Raw genomic sequence first — 18,174 nt, forward strand, 5'->3', positions numbered from 1 at the left:
TCTGCGATACAATGCTTCCTGATGTAGTTACAGCATTGTATACAGAACACGACAGATTCTAGACACTCTCTTGGGCCCAGATTGCTGGAATCTGCCCTACAGACATGGTTTTCCGATGTATTACACTGTGAACTACAGAAAACCACTGATTATGTACGCTACAGAATGCCCAAAGCTTTGAAATCTGTGATATAGGCCCAGTTTTCTGTTGCAGTATACAGTATTGCTAACAGGGCACCACAGATCAGCCCAGTTCATTGGAACCTGCCACACACCACACTGTTTTCTGACTTAGCACACTGCTGGCTATTGAATGCCACTGATTGCAGAAGATTCAGAGGGCCCAGAGCGCTGGGATCGGCGATACAATGCTTCCTGATGTAGTTACAGCATTGTATACAGAACACAACAGATTCTAGACACTCTCTTGGCCCAGATTGCTGGAATCTGCCCTACAGACATGGTTTTCTGTTGTATTACACTGTTAACTACAGAACACCACTGATTATGGATGCTACAGAATGCCCAGAGCTTTGAAATCTGTGATATAGGCCCAGTTTTCTGTTGCAGTATGAGGTATTGCTAACAGGGCGCCACAGATCAGGCCCGGTTGATTGGAACCTGCCACACACCACACTGTTTTCTGACTTAGCACACTGCTGGCTACAGGATGCCACTGATTCCAGAGGATTCAGAGGGCCCAGAGCGCTGGGATCTGCGATCCAATGCTTCCTGATGTAGTTACAGTATTGCATACCGAACACAACAGATTCTAGACACTCTCTTGGGCCAGGATTTCTGGAATCTGCCCTACAGACATGGTTTTCCGATGTATTACACTGTGAACTACAGAACACCACTGATTATGTACGCTACAGAATGCCCAGAGCTTTGAAATCTGTGATATAGGCCCGGTTTTCTGTTGCAGTATACAGTATTGCTAACAGGGCGCCACAGATCAGGACCAGTTGATTGGAACCTGCCACACACCACACTGTTTTCTGACTTAGCAAACTGCTGGCTACAGAATGCCACTGATTCTAGAGAATTTCAGAAGGCCTAGAGCGCTGGGATCTGCGATACAATGCTTCCTGATGTAGTTACAGCATTGTATACAAAACACGACAGATTCTAGACACTCTCTTGGGCCCCGATTGCTGGAATCTGCCCTACAGAAATGGTTTTCTGTTGTATTACACTGTGAACTACAGAACACCACTGATTATGTATGCTACAGAATGCCCAGAGCTTTGAAATCTGTGATATAGGCCCAGTTTTCTGTTGCAGTATACAGTATTGCTAACAGGCCGCCACAGATCAGGCCCGGTTGATTGAAGCCTGCCACACACCACACTGTGTTCTGACTTAGCACACTGCTGGCTACAGAATGCCACTGATTCCAGAGGATTCAGAGGGCCTAGAGCGCTGGGATCGGCGATACAATGCTTCCTGATGTAGTTACAGCATTGAATACAGAACACAACAGATTCTAGACACTCTCTTGGGCCCAGGTTGCTGGAATCTGCCCTACAGACATGGTTTTTTGTTGTGTTACACTGTGAACTACAGAACACCACTGATTATGTACTCTACAAAATGCCCAGAGCTTTGAAATCTGTGATATAGGCCCAGTTTTCTGTTGCAGTATACAGTATTGCTAACAGGGCGCCACAGATCAGGCCCGGTTGATTGGAACCTGCCACACACCACACTGTTTTCTGACTTAGCACATTGCTGGCTACAGAACGCCACTGATTCCAGAGAATTCAGAGAGTCCAGAGCGCAGGAATCTGCGATACAATGCTTCCTGATGTAGTTACAGCATTGTATACAGAACACAACAGATTCTAGACACTCTCTTGGGCCCAGATTGCTGGAATCTGCCCTACAGACATGGTTTTCCGATGTATTACACTGTGACCTACAGAAAACCACTGATTATGTACGCTACAGAATGCCCAGAGCTTTGAAATCTGTGATATAGGCCCAGTTTTCTGTTGCAGTATACAGTATTGCTAACAGGGCGCCACAGATCAGGCCCGGTTGATTGGAACCTGCCACACACCACACTGTTTTCTGACTTAGCACATTGCTGGCTACAGAACGCCACTGATTCCAGAGAATTCAGAGAGTCCAGAGCGCAGGAATCTGCGATACAATGCTTCCTGATGTAGTTACAGCATTGTATACAGAACACAACAGATTCTAGACACTCTCTTGGGCCCAGATTGCTGGAATCTGCCCTACAGATATGGTTTTCCGATGTATTACACTGTGAACTACAGAACACCACCGATTATGTATGCTACAGAATGCCCAGAGCTTTGAAATCTGTGATATAGGCCCAGTTTTCTATTGCAGTATACAGTATTGGTAACAGGGTGCCACAGATCAGGCCCGGTTGATTGGAACCTGCCACACACCACACTGTTTTCTGACTTAGCACACTGCTGGCTACAGAACGCCACTGATTCCAGAGGCTTCAGAGGGCCCAGAGCGCTGGGATCTGCGATACAATGCTTCCTGATGTAGTTACAGCATTGTATACAGTACACAACAGATTCTAGACACTCTCTTGGGCCCAGATTGCTGGAATCTGCCCTACAGACATGGTTTTCTGATGTATTACACTGTGAACTACAGAACACCACTGATTATGGATGCTACAGAATGCCCAGAGCTTTGAAATCTGTGATATAGGCTCAGAATTCTGTTGCAGTATACAGTATTAGTAACAGGGCACCACAGATCAGGCCCGGTTGATTAGAACATGCCACACACTACACTGATTTCGGACTTAGCACACTGCTGGCTACAGAACGCCACTGTTTCCAGAGTATTCAGAGGGCCCAGAGCGCTGGGATCTTTGATACAATGCTTCCTGATGTAGTTACAGCATTGTATACAGAACACAACAGATTCTAGAAAATCTCTTGGTCCCAGATTGCTGGAATCAACCCTACAGAGATGGTTTTTCAAAGTATTACACTGTGAATACAGAACACCACTGGATTTGGATACTACAGACTGCCCAGAGGTTTGAAATCTGTGATATAGGCCCAGTTTTCTGTTGCAGTATACAGTATTGCTAACAGGGCACCACAGATCAGGCCCGGTTGATTGGAACCTGCCACACACCACACTGTTTTCTGCCTTAGCACACTGCTGGCTACAGAATTCCACTGATTCCAGAGGATTCAGAGGGCCCAGAGCGCTGGGATCTGCGACACAATGCTTCCTGATGTAGTTACAGCATTGTATACAGAACACAACAGATTCTAGACACTCTCTTGGGCCCAGATTGCTGGAATCTGCCCTACAGACATGGTTTTCCGATGTATTACACTGTGAACTACCTAACACCACTGATTATGGACCCTACAGAATGCCCTGAGCTTTGAAATCTGTGATATAGGCCCAGTTTTCTGTTGCAGTATACAGTATTGGTAACAGGGTGCCACAGATCAGCCCCGGTTGATTGGAACCTGCCACACACCACACTGTTTTCTGACTTGGCACACTGCTGGCTACAGAACGCCACTGATTCCAGAGGATTCAGAGAGCCCAGAGCACTGAAATCTGCGATACAATGCTTCCTGATGTAGTTACAGCATTGTATACAGAACACTACAGATTCTAGACACTCTCTTGGGCCCAGATTGCTGGAATCTGCCCTACAGACATGGTTTTCCGATGTATTACACTGTGAACTACAGAACACCACTGATTATGTACGTTACAGAATGCCAGAGCTTTGAAATCTGTGATATAGGCCGAGTTTTCTGTTGCAGTATACAGTATTGCTAACAGGGCACAACAGATCAGGCCCGGTTGATTGGAACCTGCCACTCACCACACTGTTTTCTGACTTAGCACACTGCTGGTTACAGAACGCCACTGATTCCAGAGGATTGAGAGGGCCCAGAGCGCTGGGATCTGCGATACAATGCTTCCTGATGTAGTTACAGCATTGTATACAGAACACAACAGATCCTAGACACTCTCTTGGGCCCAGATTGCTGGAATCTACCCTACAGAGATGGTTTTTCAATGTATTACACTGTGAACTACAGAACACCACTGATTATGTATACTACAGAATGCCCAGAGCTTTGAAATCTGTGATATAGGCCCAGTTTTCTGTTGCAGTATACAGTATTGCTAACAGGGCACCACAGATCAGGCCCGGTTGATTGGAACCTGCCACTACACCACACTGTTTTCTGACTTAGCACACTGCTGGTTACAGAACGCCACTGATTCCAGAGGATTCAGAGGGCCCAGAGCGCTGGGATCTGTGATACAATGCTTCCTGATGTAGTTATAGCATTGTATACAGAACACGACAGATTCTAGACACTCTCTTGAGCCCAGATTGCTGGAATCTGCCCTACAGACATGGTTTTCCGATGTATTACACTGTGAACTACAGAACACCACCGATTATGTATGCTACAGAATGCCCAGAGCTTTGAAATCTGTGATATAGGCCCAGTTTTCTGTTGCAGTATACAGTATTGGTAACAGGGTGCCACAGATCAGGCCCGGTTGATTGGAACCTGCCACACACCACACTGTTTTCTGACTTAGCACACTGCTGGCTACAGAACACCACTGATTCCAGAGGATTCAGAGGGCCTAGAGCGCTGGGATCTGCGATACAATGCTTCCTGATGTAGTTACAGCATTGTATACAGAACACAACAGATTCTAGAAACTCTCTTGGTCCCAGATTGCTGGAATCAACCCTACAGAAATGGTTTTTCTGATGTATCACACTGTAAATACAGAACACCACTGGATTTGGATACTACAGACTGCCCAGAGGTTTGAAATCTGTGATATAGGCCCAGTTTTCTGTTGCAGTATACAGTATTGGTAACAGGGCGCCACAGATCAGGCCCAGTTGATTGGAACCTGCCACACACCACACTGTTTTCTGACTTAGCACACTGCTGGCTACAGAACGCCACTGATTCCAGAGGATTCAGAGGGCCCAGAGCGCTGGGATCTGCGATACAATGCTTCCTGATGTAGTTACAGCATTGTATACAGAACACAACAGATTCTAGACACTCTCTTGGGCCCAGATTGCTGGAATCTGCCCTACAGACATGGTTTTCCGATGTATTACACTGTGAACTACAGAACACCACTGATTATGGATGCTACAGAATGCCCAGACCTTTGAAATCTGTGATATAGGCCCAGTTATCTGTTGTAATATACAGTATTGCTAACAGGGCACCACAGATCAGGCCCGGTTGATTGGAACCTGCCACACACCACACTGTTTTCTGACTTAGCACACTGCTGGCTACAGAACGCCACTGATTCCAGAGGATTCAGAGGGCCCAGAGCGCTGGGATCTGCGATACAATGCTTCCTGATGTAGTTACAGCATTGTATACAGAACACGACAGATTCTAGACACTCTCTTGGGCCCAGATTGCTGGAATCTGCCCTACAGACATGGTTTTCCGATGTATTACACTGTGAACTACAGAACACCACCGATTATGGACGCTACAGAATGCCCAGAGCTTTGAAATCTGTGATATAGGCCCAGTTTTCTGTTGCAGTATACAGTATTGGTAACAGGGCGCCACAGATCAGGCCCGGTTGATTGGAACCTGCCACACACCACACTGTTTTCTGACTTAGCACACTGCTGGCTACAGAACGCCACTGATTCCAGAGGATTCAGAGGGCCCAGAGCGCTGGGATCTGCGATACAATGCTTCCTGATGTAGTTACAGCATTGTATACAGAACACAACAGATTCTAGACACTCTCTTGGGCCCAGATTGCTGGAATCTGCCCTACAGACATGGTTTTCCGATGTATTACACTGTGAACTACAGAACACCACTGATTATGGATGCTACAGAATGCCCAGAGCTTTGAAATCTGTGATATAGGCCCAGTTTTCTGTTGCAGTATACAGTATTGCTAACAGGGCACCACAGATCAGGCCCGGTTGATTGGAACCTGCCACACACCACACTGTTTTCTGACTTAGCACACTGCTGGCTACAGAACTCCACTGATTCCAGAGGATTCAGAGGGCCCAGAGCGCTGGGATCTGCGATACAATGCTTCCTGATGTAGTTACAGCATTGTATACAGAACACGACAGATTCTAGACACTCTCTTGGGCCCAGATTGCTGGAATCTGCCCTACAGACATGGTTTTCCGATGTATTACACTGTAAACTACAGAACACCACCGATTATGTATGCTACAGAATGCCCAGAGCTTTGAAATCTGTGATATAGGCCCAGTTTTCTGTTGCAGTATACAGTATTGGTAACAGGGCACCACAGATCAGGCCCGGTTGATTGGAACCTGCCACACACCACACTGTTTTCTGACTTAGCACACTGCTGGCTACAGAACGCCACTGATTCCAGAGGATTCAGAGGGCCCAGAGCGCTGGGATCTGCGATACAATGCTTCCTGATGTAGTTACAGCATTGTATACAGAACACGACAGATTCTAGACACTCTCTTGGGCCCAGATTGCTGGAATCTGCCCTACAGACATGGTTTTCCGATGTATTACACTGTGAACTACAGAACACCACCGATTATGGATGCTACAGAATGCCCAGAGCTTTGAAATCTGTGATATAGGCCCAGTTTTCTGTTGCAGTATACAGTATTGGTAACAGGGCGCCACAGATCAGGCCCGGTTGATTGGAACCTGCCACACACCACACTGTTTTCTGACTTAGCACACTGCTGGCTACAGAACGCCACTGATTCCAGAGGATTCAGAGGGCCCAGAGCGCTGGGATCTGCGATACAATGCTTCCTGATGTAGTTACAGCATTGTATACAGAACACAACAGATTCTAGACACTCTCTTGGGCCCAGATTGCTGGAATCTGCCCTACAGACATGGTTTTCCGATGTATTACACTGTGAACTACAGAACACCACCGATTATGGACGCTACAGAATGCCCAGAGCTTTGAAATCTGTGATATAGGCCCAGTTTTCTGTTGCAGTATACAGTATTGGTAACAGGGCGCCACAGATCAGGCCCGGTTGATTGGAACCTGCCACACACCACACTGTTTTCTGACTTAGCACACTGCTGGCTACAGAACGCCACTGATTCCAGAGGATTCAGAGGGCCCAGAGCGCTGGGATCTGCGATACAATGCTTCCTGATGTAGTTACAGCATTGTATACAGAACACAACAGATTCTAGACACTCTCTTGGGCCCAGATTGCTGGAATCTGCCCTACAGACATGGTTTTCCGAACTATTACACTGTGAACTACAGAAAACCACTGATTATGTACGCTACAGAATGCCCAGAGCTTTGAAATCTGTGATATTGGCCCAGTTTTCTGTTGCAATATACAGTATTGCTAACAGGCCGCCACAGATCAGGCCCGGTTGATTGGAACCTGCCACACACCACACTGTTTTCTTTTCTTTTCTTTTTTTAAAATATTTATTTATCTTTTCCAATATACAAAAAACAGATACAAGTACACATATGGACCGTCCAAAGGGTCCATTTTACAAAAACATTTTACATTTGTTTAAACATCTACATATATCTTTTTTTTTCCGAATACCACCCACCCCACTGAAGAGAGAGAGAAAAAATAAATAAATAAAATAAAAAAAATATATATAAATAAAAGAAAAAAAAATTTCAAACAACTTGGCTCTGGTTCAACCATTTTTTCCAAATTTTATCCAGTTTTTCCTGTCTATCCCTCGATCTCTCCATGCCCTGTTCCAGTCTAATCAAATTATGTACAGCTTCCTGCCACTGTCCTACTGTGGGGGGATCTTTATTTATCCATTTTCGGAGTATCAACAGTCTAGCCTGAAACAATACCTTATTCAAGACCGACTGTACTTCTCTATTTAACCCAATATGTGCGGTAGCCCCCAGTATACAGACCACCGGATCCTCTGGAACTTGGATACCCAAGAATAATACTATAATCTCTACAATCTCCTTCCAATATCTGATCAATTTTGGGCATCTCCAAAAACAATGTATAAGATCCGCCCTCTCAGCCCTACATTTTGGGCACTTATCCGAGGTTCTAACCCCCATTTTCTTTAACAACCAGGGAGAACGATGTAGCCTATGGAGAATAAAAAATTGCGAAATTTTATGTGAAGCCCTTTCTGAGACCCCGACATAACTTCTAAGGGCATCAACCCACTTATCTTCCGAAAGAGATAAAAGATCCTTTTCCCAATTTCCTCTAGCTGATATTATGATCCTTTCTTTTTTTACCTCCATCAAAATTCCATACTTTTTTTTGTCATTCCCTTTTTTTCCTCTCCACTAGTAAATCTATGTATTCTATTTGATTGTTCTTTTCTGTATTTATTGGAGTTCACTGATACCCCAACCGCGTTTTTTAACTGGAAATATTAAACCTATCCTTTTGAGGGATCCCAAACTCTGTTACCAAGGTGGCAAAGTCCTTCAATATATCTTCCTCAAATAATTGCCCTAGATATTTGACCCCCTTTTTTTCCCAATCTATATAAGATTTAATCTTTGCACTTCCTTTAGGTTTATATTGTTCCAAATAGGTGTGTAATTTAAAAAACCCTCAATCTCCATATTTTTTTCAGTTCCCCCATGTGTTCCCCATTAAATTCATTAACTTATTTTCTGTATTATCTTTTCCTAATATTCCTGACTCCAAAACCTCTAAATAATTTATTTCCCCTGTCCACCCCATCTTCTTTAACTCATCCCTCCCCACCGTTCCATTTAAAGTTCCGCTTATCTGAGTATATTGTGTTATCAAATAATAAAAAATCCAATTTGGAACTGCTAAACCACCATCTCTTACTGGGAGTTGAAGGACCTGTCTCTTTAACCTAGGAGTATTGCCTTTCCAGATAAAATCCCCCATTAAAGTATCTAGCAACCCCAAAACCTTTCTGGACAACCACATTGGGGAATTTTGCAATACATATAGAATTTTCGGAAGGAAAATCATTTTTATTAAATTCACCCGACCCTGAATTGATAGTGGCAATTTTTTCCAGATGTGTATTTTAGTTCTAATTTCTTTTATTAAAGGAAGTATATTTAATTTCTCATAATCTTGAATATTTGTAGAAATCTGTATGCCTAAATACCTAAAACTCTCGTGTTGTTCAAGTACATGCACCTTTGCAAAATTCTGTGGTCACCCCTTACCTAATAACATCATATGGGATTTCTCCCAGTTTATATTTAATCCCGAATAAAATCCAAATTTATTTATTATATCTATAACTCTATTAAATTCCTCTCCCGTGTTGTGTAAAAATAATAAAATATCATCGGCATACATTATTTTTTTCCTTTCCATCTTTATACTGAAAACCGATACTCCTTATTTCTTATCAAACATGCCAAAGGTTCGATTGCAATGGCGAATAATAGTGGAGAGAGAGGGCATCCCTGCCTGGTGCCCCTGTAAAGGGCAAAAGGCAGGACAAGCTCCCGTCCACCATCACCCTGGACCTAGGATTGGAATATATGAGTTGGATCCACCTTATAAATCCCTCCCCCACACCAACCCTTTTTAACACTACCCATAAATACTCCCACTCGATGCAATCAAAAGCTTTTTGTGCATCGAGTGAGAGTATAGCATTTTCGCCAGCTTCTATTTTATTAGCTTCAATATTGAGATACAGCCTTCTAATATTTGAGTATATTGTCCTCCCCGGTATAAATCCTGTCTGATCTTCATGGATTATATTTTTAATCACCTTAGAGATCCTACTAGCCAGAACCTTTGCTAAAATCTTTATATCTGTATTCAACAGAGATATTGGCCTATGAGCCGGGATCCAATTGGTCTTATCTTTTTTTGGGATCAAAGTTATTATTACTTCATTCATTGACTCTGGTAACTCACCCGTTTTTTGGGCCACACATAATGTCGCCCTTAATTCCGGTACTAACACCTGTGAGTAGGTTCTGTATATTCAAAAGGAAGTCCATCGCACCCTGGTGACTTTAGTGGTTTCACCTGACCCAGAACCTCCTCTATCTCTAAATTAGAAATTTCTTTATCCAGGAATTCTTTTTGTATTTAGATATCTCGGGAATAGGAATCTGGTCTAAGTAATTTTCAGGTCTTTTTTGTTATATTGTACCCTAGACTTATACAATTCCTCAAAATATTCAACAAGGACCTTTTTTATTTCCTCCGGTGAACTTACTATTTCACCTCTATTATCCTTAATAGCCCCTATCCATGCTTCCCTTTCTGGTTTTTGACTATGCCTGCAAGAATTTTTCCAACCTTTTCACCCTCCGATGCCAACTGAAACCCCTGAAATAGCAATTCCTTCCTTGTTTTGTCCATATAGTATGTTTTTAAGTTTTCTTGTTCTTGCTCCCATTTCTTCTTATTATTTCCGGTTGGATTCCTTATACATCTAGCTCTAGCCTCATCTAAATTCTTTTCCAATACTTTACCCTTTTCTTTAATAGTTTTCCTAAAACAATTCACCTTTTTGAACAAACACCCTCTAGATCTTTTAGCGGAGCCGATATTATCCCCCAAATTTTTTTTTAAGTCCAATCCTATACTCTCTTTATCTGAAATATACGTTAACCAGTGAGGGTTGAACTTGAACAGAGGCAAGTTTTGCCTCTTGCTCAAATCCAAATCTGTTATGAGAGCACTATGATCGGACAAAACCATCGGGAAGTACTTTATACTTATCTTATTTTGGGTCATTAAATTTTTGTTTCCTAGAACCATGTCTATTCTTGACCACGTCTGGTGTGTTTTAGAATAGCAGGAGTACATTGTTTCCTCTGGGTTTAAATATCGCCAGACATCAATCCAATTGAACTCCAGGACCGTTTTACAGAAATCTACATTTTGCGCTCTTCCCCCTCCGCCAGACACCCTATCTCTGAGTGGATCCATTACAGCATTATAGTCCCCTGTCGCTATCATTATACATTCCTGTTTATTCAGCATAAATCTATGTAACTCGTACAAGACATCTGATTTGTAAGGCGGAGGAATATATACATTTGCAATCACCATCCCAACCCCCTCCACTTTACAATGCAGAAAGAGGTACCTGCCATAATCGTCCGCCTCATATTTAACACACTCAAATTTAATCTTTTTATGTACCAAAATTGAAACCCCTCTAGAATAGGTAGTGTATACCGAATGATACCCTTCCACACTCCATCCCTTTTTCATCCATATGAGAGAATCTTTAACCAAGTGTGTCTCTTGGAGGCAGACGATGGCCGGCAAGAACCTCCTAATCCACTCAAAGACAGCATATCTCTTAATCTTTTCCCGCAAACCTCTCACGTTCAACGAGACAAACCTAACCATCTAGCCAAGGGGGAAGAGAGCAAACAAAACAAAAAAAAAACATTTCTCTTCCCCTCCCGAGATACCCCCCCCTTCCTGAGTAGCTCCCACGCTGCGTTCAGCAGATAGGGTAGCTCCATAAACTCAGCATTATGGCTCCCCTGCCCCCCCTCACACCCCAGCCCCCTCAGCCGCCAATCGTGTCTAACCATTTGCATCAATAGGTGTCTGAAAGAATTCGACCTTTCCTTTGTACTCACCCTTAACTTTGCCGGAAAGAGTAAACTGTATTTCAAACCCGCCTCCCTTAATCTCCTCTTACGATAATAAACTCCTTCCTGCGTGTATTAGTGTCTGCGAGTAATCTGGAATAGTCTTATTTTTACCCCATGAATCTGGTATTTATCAGAAACTCTGGCATCCGACAATATTGTATCCCGGTCCCTGGAAAGTAAACATTTCACCACCATATGTCTGGGATAGTCGCCTGGAACAATCTTTTTCACTGGAACCCTATGTGCTCTTCAATTGCAAAAGTGAGGGAAAGAGCCCTCCTTACAGTTCTCTTTTATCCACCGCTCCATAATTCTACATTATTTCCCTTCTTCCCGTTCTGGAATCCTACATCTTATATTGCTCTCCTTGATCTATCTTCTTGATTTATTAGTTTTTGTTCCATTTTAACATTTATCTCTTTTAAAGTTACAACCTCTCGCTTTAATTTCTCTACCGAATATTCCAAGGGTGAAATCCTTTTTTCCAACTCGTGTAATCGCTCTCTTAATTTCTCCATATCTCCTCGTATTATACTATCATCCGTCTGTACCGCTCCAATCTGTGTCACTATACTCCCCACTATGTTTTCAGTCCTGGACACAGTCTGAAATATATCTTTCATCATTTTAATATCCAACTCTGGAGCCACTTCGGGGGTTCCTAGATCCTTCATTATACCTGTATTCCCATTCTCCTGTGTCAGGGTATATGTCTCTGTGTGTCCAGTTTTTTCTTTCTGTAAGGGGGTAGAGGCTGGGGAATTTGGTGTCAAATATTTACTTAAACTGTGTTGTTTTTGCCCAGTCTCTAACCCTGAAATTGATCTCCTACTACTACCCCCACCAGGAGCACGTTGTTCCTCTCTCTTCTTTGGAGACATCTTATGCTTTAATGTTATTTTCCCCCTTCTCTTCTCTCTCCCCTCTCTCTAGCCCTCCTCCTCCTTCACACCTATTCTCCTCACTCCCTCCTCTGTATTTCTAGCCCCTTCCCCTTCTCGCCACTATCTCAATTAATTCCAGATATTTTCCCCTAGCTCTTAAAAATTCTCTTCATACAAAACTAACGACACTATTTGGACATATATTACAATATCAATGTTAATGTCTTATCAACAATATAGTCCAAACAGTCCAAGCAAACAGGCCCGTATATACGGGCTAATTCCCAGTGGAAAAAAAACGGTTAAGGGGGGGGGAAGGAAAAAGAAAGAGAGAGAAAAAGAAAAAAAAAAAGTTAACCAATCAAAGAAAAATATAAAGAATATAAAAAAAAATGTCAATTGAAACAGGGAGGATAGAGGGGAACAGGTCCTATTAAGTGTTATAATTTAAAGCACCTGGTACGGAAAGAAGAGAAAGAGGGAAAAAAAAAAAACGCACACAGTCCTGTCCACAGACGCTTTCTTAGTTCTTCTCTATATTAGACCAAGGTGGAAGGTTAGTGACAACAATTAGTAGTAGCAAAGGTCCGCAGATCTTCAAGTCCACAGTATTTAACACTGGAGCAAATACAGGAGAGGTTAACACATTTAGGGTTGATCCTAATTAATCCAGAGATTAGTAGGGGATTAGAAGGTATTTAAACCATCACAGGCTCAAAAAGAAAGGGGGCTTATGCCCAAAAAAAAAACGGGGTGAACCGCGTCAAAGTTCAGCTCTATCATGCAGAAATCAGTCCCCGTTGTTGACACCACGTATCCGCGACCAATCTTCACCCCTTATTCCTCCTTTCCTCTTACCTCTCCCTTTCTCTGCTTTCCACAGAAATCGCAAAAGTAACTTGTAAGTACGCCCTACTACAGGTGGTATCTGGCAGGCTCTCACTTTCACTTTCACAACCAACTCTGTCAGCACTTCTGTAATGTTAATGGTTGTGGCAAAAAGAAAGCTTCCATCCACTATATTAAATGGACACCGGAGGCACCTCTTCTTCAATAAACGGGGCACAACTTGCAAAGAAAGCCAGCAACGATCGGCAGCAGCTATGTCACAGCCCAGCCATCTCAGCCTCTGGAGACCTCAAACGCCGAAACACAGGCAGCGCTCACCGGCCTCGATACCGGGGTGGCGCTACCACACCAGCGCGCCTCCACTTCTAAGATCTCCTACGATCTCACCACCCCTGGTATCGGCGTCCTCGGCTGATCTCAGTCATCGACGGCAGTGCGGAGTCCTCCATATGGACCCTACAGGATGCCCAGAGCTTTGAAATCTGTGATATAGGCCCAGTTTTCTGTTGAAACATACAGTATTGGTAACAGGGCTCCACCGATCAGGCCCAGTTCATTGGAAACTGCCACACACCACACTGTTTTCTGACTTACCACACTGCTGGCTACAGAATGACACTGATTCCAGAGGAATTCAGAGGGTCCAGAGCGCTGGGATCTGCGATACAATGCTTACTGATGTAGTTTCAGCATTGTATACAGAACACAACAGATTCTAGACACTCTCTTGGGCCCAGATTGCTGGAATCTGCCCTACAGACATGGTTTTCCCATGTATTACACTGTAAACTACAGAATACCACCGATTATGGACCCTACAGGATGCCAGAGCTTTGAAATCTGTGATATAGGCCCAGTTTTCTGTTGAAACATACAGTATTGGTAACAGGGCTCCACCGATCAGGCCCAGTTCATTGGAAACTGCCACACACCACACTGTTTTCTGACTTACCACACTGCTGGCTACAGAATGACACTGATTCCAGAGAATTCAGAGGGTCCAGAGCGCTGGGATCTGCGATACAATGCTTACTGATGTAGTTTCAGCATTGTATACAGAACACAACAGATTCTAGACACTCTCTTGGGCCCAGATTGCTGGAATCTGCCCTACAGACATGGTTTTCCCATGTATTACACTGTAAACTACAGAATACCACCGATTATGGACCCTACAGGATGCCCAGAGCTTTGAAATCTGTGATATAGGCCCAGTTTTCTGTTGAAACATACAGTATTGGTAACAGGGCTCCACCGATCAGGCCCAGTTCATTGGAAACTGCCACACACCACACTGTTTTCTGACTTACCACACTGCTGGCTACAGAATGACACTGATTCCAGAGAATTCAGAGGGTCCAGAGCGCTGGGATCTGCGATACAATGCTTACTGATGTAGTTTCAGCATTGTATACAGAACACAACAGATTCTAGACACTCTCTTGGGCCCAGATTGCTGGAATCTGCCCTACAGACATGGTTTTCCCATGTATTACACTGTAAACTACAGAATACCACCGATTATGGACCCTACAGGATGCCCAGAGCTTTGAAATCTGTGATATAGGCCCAGTTTTCTGTTGAAACATACAGTATTGGTAACAGGGCTCCACCGATCAGGCCCAGTTCATTGGAAACTGCCACACACCACACTGTTTTCTGACTTAGCACACTGCTGGCTACAGAATGCCACTGATTCCAGAGAATTCAGAGGGTCCAGAGCGCTGGGATCTGCGATACAATGCTTACTGATGTAGTTTCAGCATTGTATACAGAACACAACAGATTCTAGACACTCTCTTGGGCCCAGATTGCTGGAATCTGCCCTACAGACATGGTTTTCCCATGTATTACACTGTAAACTACAGAATACCACCGATTATGGACCCTACAGGATGCCCAGAGCTTTGAAATCTGTGATATAGGCCCAGTTTTCTGTTGAAACATACAGTATTGGTAACAGGGCTCCACCGATCAGGCCCAGTTCATTGGAAACTGCCACACACCACACTGTTTTCTGACTTACCACACTGCTGGCTACAGAATGACACTGATTCCAGAGAATTCAGAGGGTCCAGAGCGCTGGGATCTGCGATACAATGCTTACTGATGTAGTTTCAGCATTGTATACAGAACACAACAGATTCTAGACACTCTCTTGGGCCCAGATTGCTGGAATCTGCCCTACAGACATGGTTTTCCCATGTATTACACTGTAAACTACAGAATACCACCGATTATGGACCCTACAGGATGCCCAGAGCTTTGAAATCTGTGATATAGGCCCAGTTTTCTGTTGAAACATACAGTATTGGTAACAGGGCTCCACCGATCAGGCCCAGTTCATTGGAAACTGCCACACACCACACTGTTTTCTGACTTACCACACTGCTGGCTACAGAATGACACTGATTCCAGAGAATTCAGAGGGTCCAGAGCGCTGGGATCTGCGATACAATGCTTACTGATGTAGTTTCAGCATTGTATACAGAACACAACAGATTCTAGACACTCTCTTGGGCCCAGATTGCTGGAATCTGCCCTACAGACATGGTTTTCCCATGTATTACACTGTAAACTACAGAATACCACCGATTATGGACCCTACAGGATGCCCAGAGCTTTGAAATCTGTGATATAGGCCCAGTTTTCTGTTGAAACATACAGTATTGGTAACAGGGCTCCACCGATCAGGCCCAGTTCATTGGAAACTGCCACACACCACACTGTTTTCTGACTTACCACACTGCTGGCTACAGAATGACACTGATTCCAGAGAATTCAGAGGGTCCAGAGCGCTGGGATCTGCGATACAATGCTTACTGATGTAGTTTCAGCATTGTATACAGAACACAACAGATTCTAGACACTCTCTTGGGCCCAGATTGCTGGAATCTGCCCTACAGACATGGTTTTCCCATGTATTACACTGTAAACTACAGAATACCACCGATTATGGACCCTACAGGATGCCCAGAGCTTTGAAATCTGTGATATAGGCCCAGTTTTCTGTTGAAACATACAGTATTGGTAACAGGGCTCCACCGATCAGGCCCAGTTCATTGGAAACTGCCACACACCACACTGTTTTCTGACTTACCACACTGCTGGCTACAGAATGACACTGATTCCAGAGAATTCAGAGGGTCCAGAGCGCTGGGATCTGCGATACAATGCTTACTGATGTAGTTTCAGCATTGTATACAGAACACAACAGATTCTAGACACTCTCTTGGGCCCAGATTGCTGGAATCTGCCCTACAGACATGGTTTTCCCATGTATTACACTGTAAACTACAGAATACCACCGATTATGGACCCTACAGGATGCCCAGAGCTTTGAAATCTGTGATATAGGCCCAGTTTTCTGTTGAAACATACAGTATTGGTAACAGGGCTCCACCGATCAGGCCCAGTTCATTGGAAACTGCCACACACCACACTGTTTTCTGACTTACCACACTGCTGGCTACAGAATGACACTGATTCCAGAGAATTCAGAGGGTCCAGAGCGCTGGGATCTGCGATACAATGCTTACTGATGTAGTTTCAGCATTGTATACAGAACACAACAGATTCTAGACACTCTCTTGGGCCCAGATTGCTGGAATCTGCCCTACAGACATGGTTTTCCCATGTATTACACTGTAAACTACAGAATACCACCGATTATGGACCCTACAGGATGCCCAGAGCTTTGAAATCTGTGATATAGGCCCAGTTTTCTGTTGAAACATACAGTATTGGTAACAGGGCTCCACCGATCAGGCCCAGTTCATTGGAAACTGCCACACACCACACTGTTTTCTGACTTACCACACTGCTGGCTACAGAATGACACTGATTCCAGAGAATTCAGAGGGTCCAGAGCGCTGGGATCTGCGATACAATGCTTACTGATGTAGTTTCAGCATTGTATACAGAACACAACAGATTCTAGACACTCTCTTGGGCCCAGATTGCTGGAATCTGCCCTACAGACATGGTTTTCCCATGTATTACACTGTAAACTACAGAATACCACCGATTATGGACCCTACAGGATGCCCAGAGCTTTGAAATCTGTGATATAGGCCCAGTTTTCTGTTGAAACATACAGTATTGGTAACAGGGCTCCACCGATCAGGCCCAGTTCATTGGAAACTGCCACACACCACACTGTTTTCTGACTTACCACACTGCTGGCTACAGAATGACACTGATTCCAGAGAATTCAGAGGGTCCAGAGCGCTGGGATCTGCGATACAATGCTTACTGATGTAGTTTCAGCATTGTATACAGAACACAACAGATTCTAGACACTCTCTTGGGCCCAGATTGCTGGAATCTGCCCTACAGACATGGTTTTCCCATGTATTACACTGTAAACTACAGAATACCACCGATTATGGACCCTACAGGATGCCCAGAGCTTTGAAATCTGTGATATAGGCCCAGTTTTCTGTTGAAACATACAGTATTGGTAACAGGGCTCCACCGATCAGGCCCAGTTCATTGGAAACTGCCACACACCACACTGTTTTCTGACTTACCACACTGCTGGCTACAGAATGACACTGATTCCAGAGAATTCAGAGGGTCCAGAGCGCTGGGATCTGCGATACAATGCTTACTGATGTAGTTTCAGCATTGTATACAGAACACAACAGATTCTAGACACTCTCTTGGGCCCAGATTGCTGGAATCTGCCCTACAGACATGGTTTTCCCATGTATTACACTGTAAACTACAGAATACCACCGATTATGGACCCTACAGGATGCCCAGAGCTTTGAAATCTGTGATATAGGCCCAGTTTTCTGTTGAAACATACAGTATTGGT

Source organism: Bufo gargarizans, chromosome 7 (assembly GCF_014858855.1).
Source record: "Bufo gargarizans isolate SCDJY-AF-19 chromosome 7, ASM1485885v1, whole genome shotgun sequence".
Taxonomy (NCBI): Eukaryota; Metazoa; Chordata; class Amphibia; order Anura; family Bufonidae; genus Bufo; species Bufo gargarizans.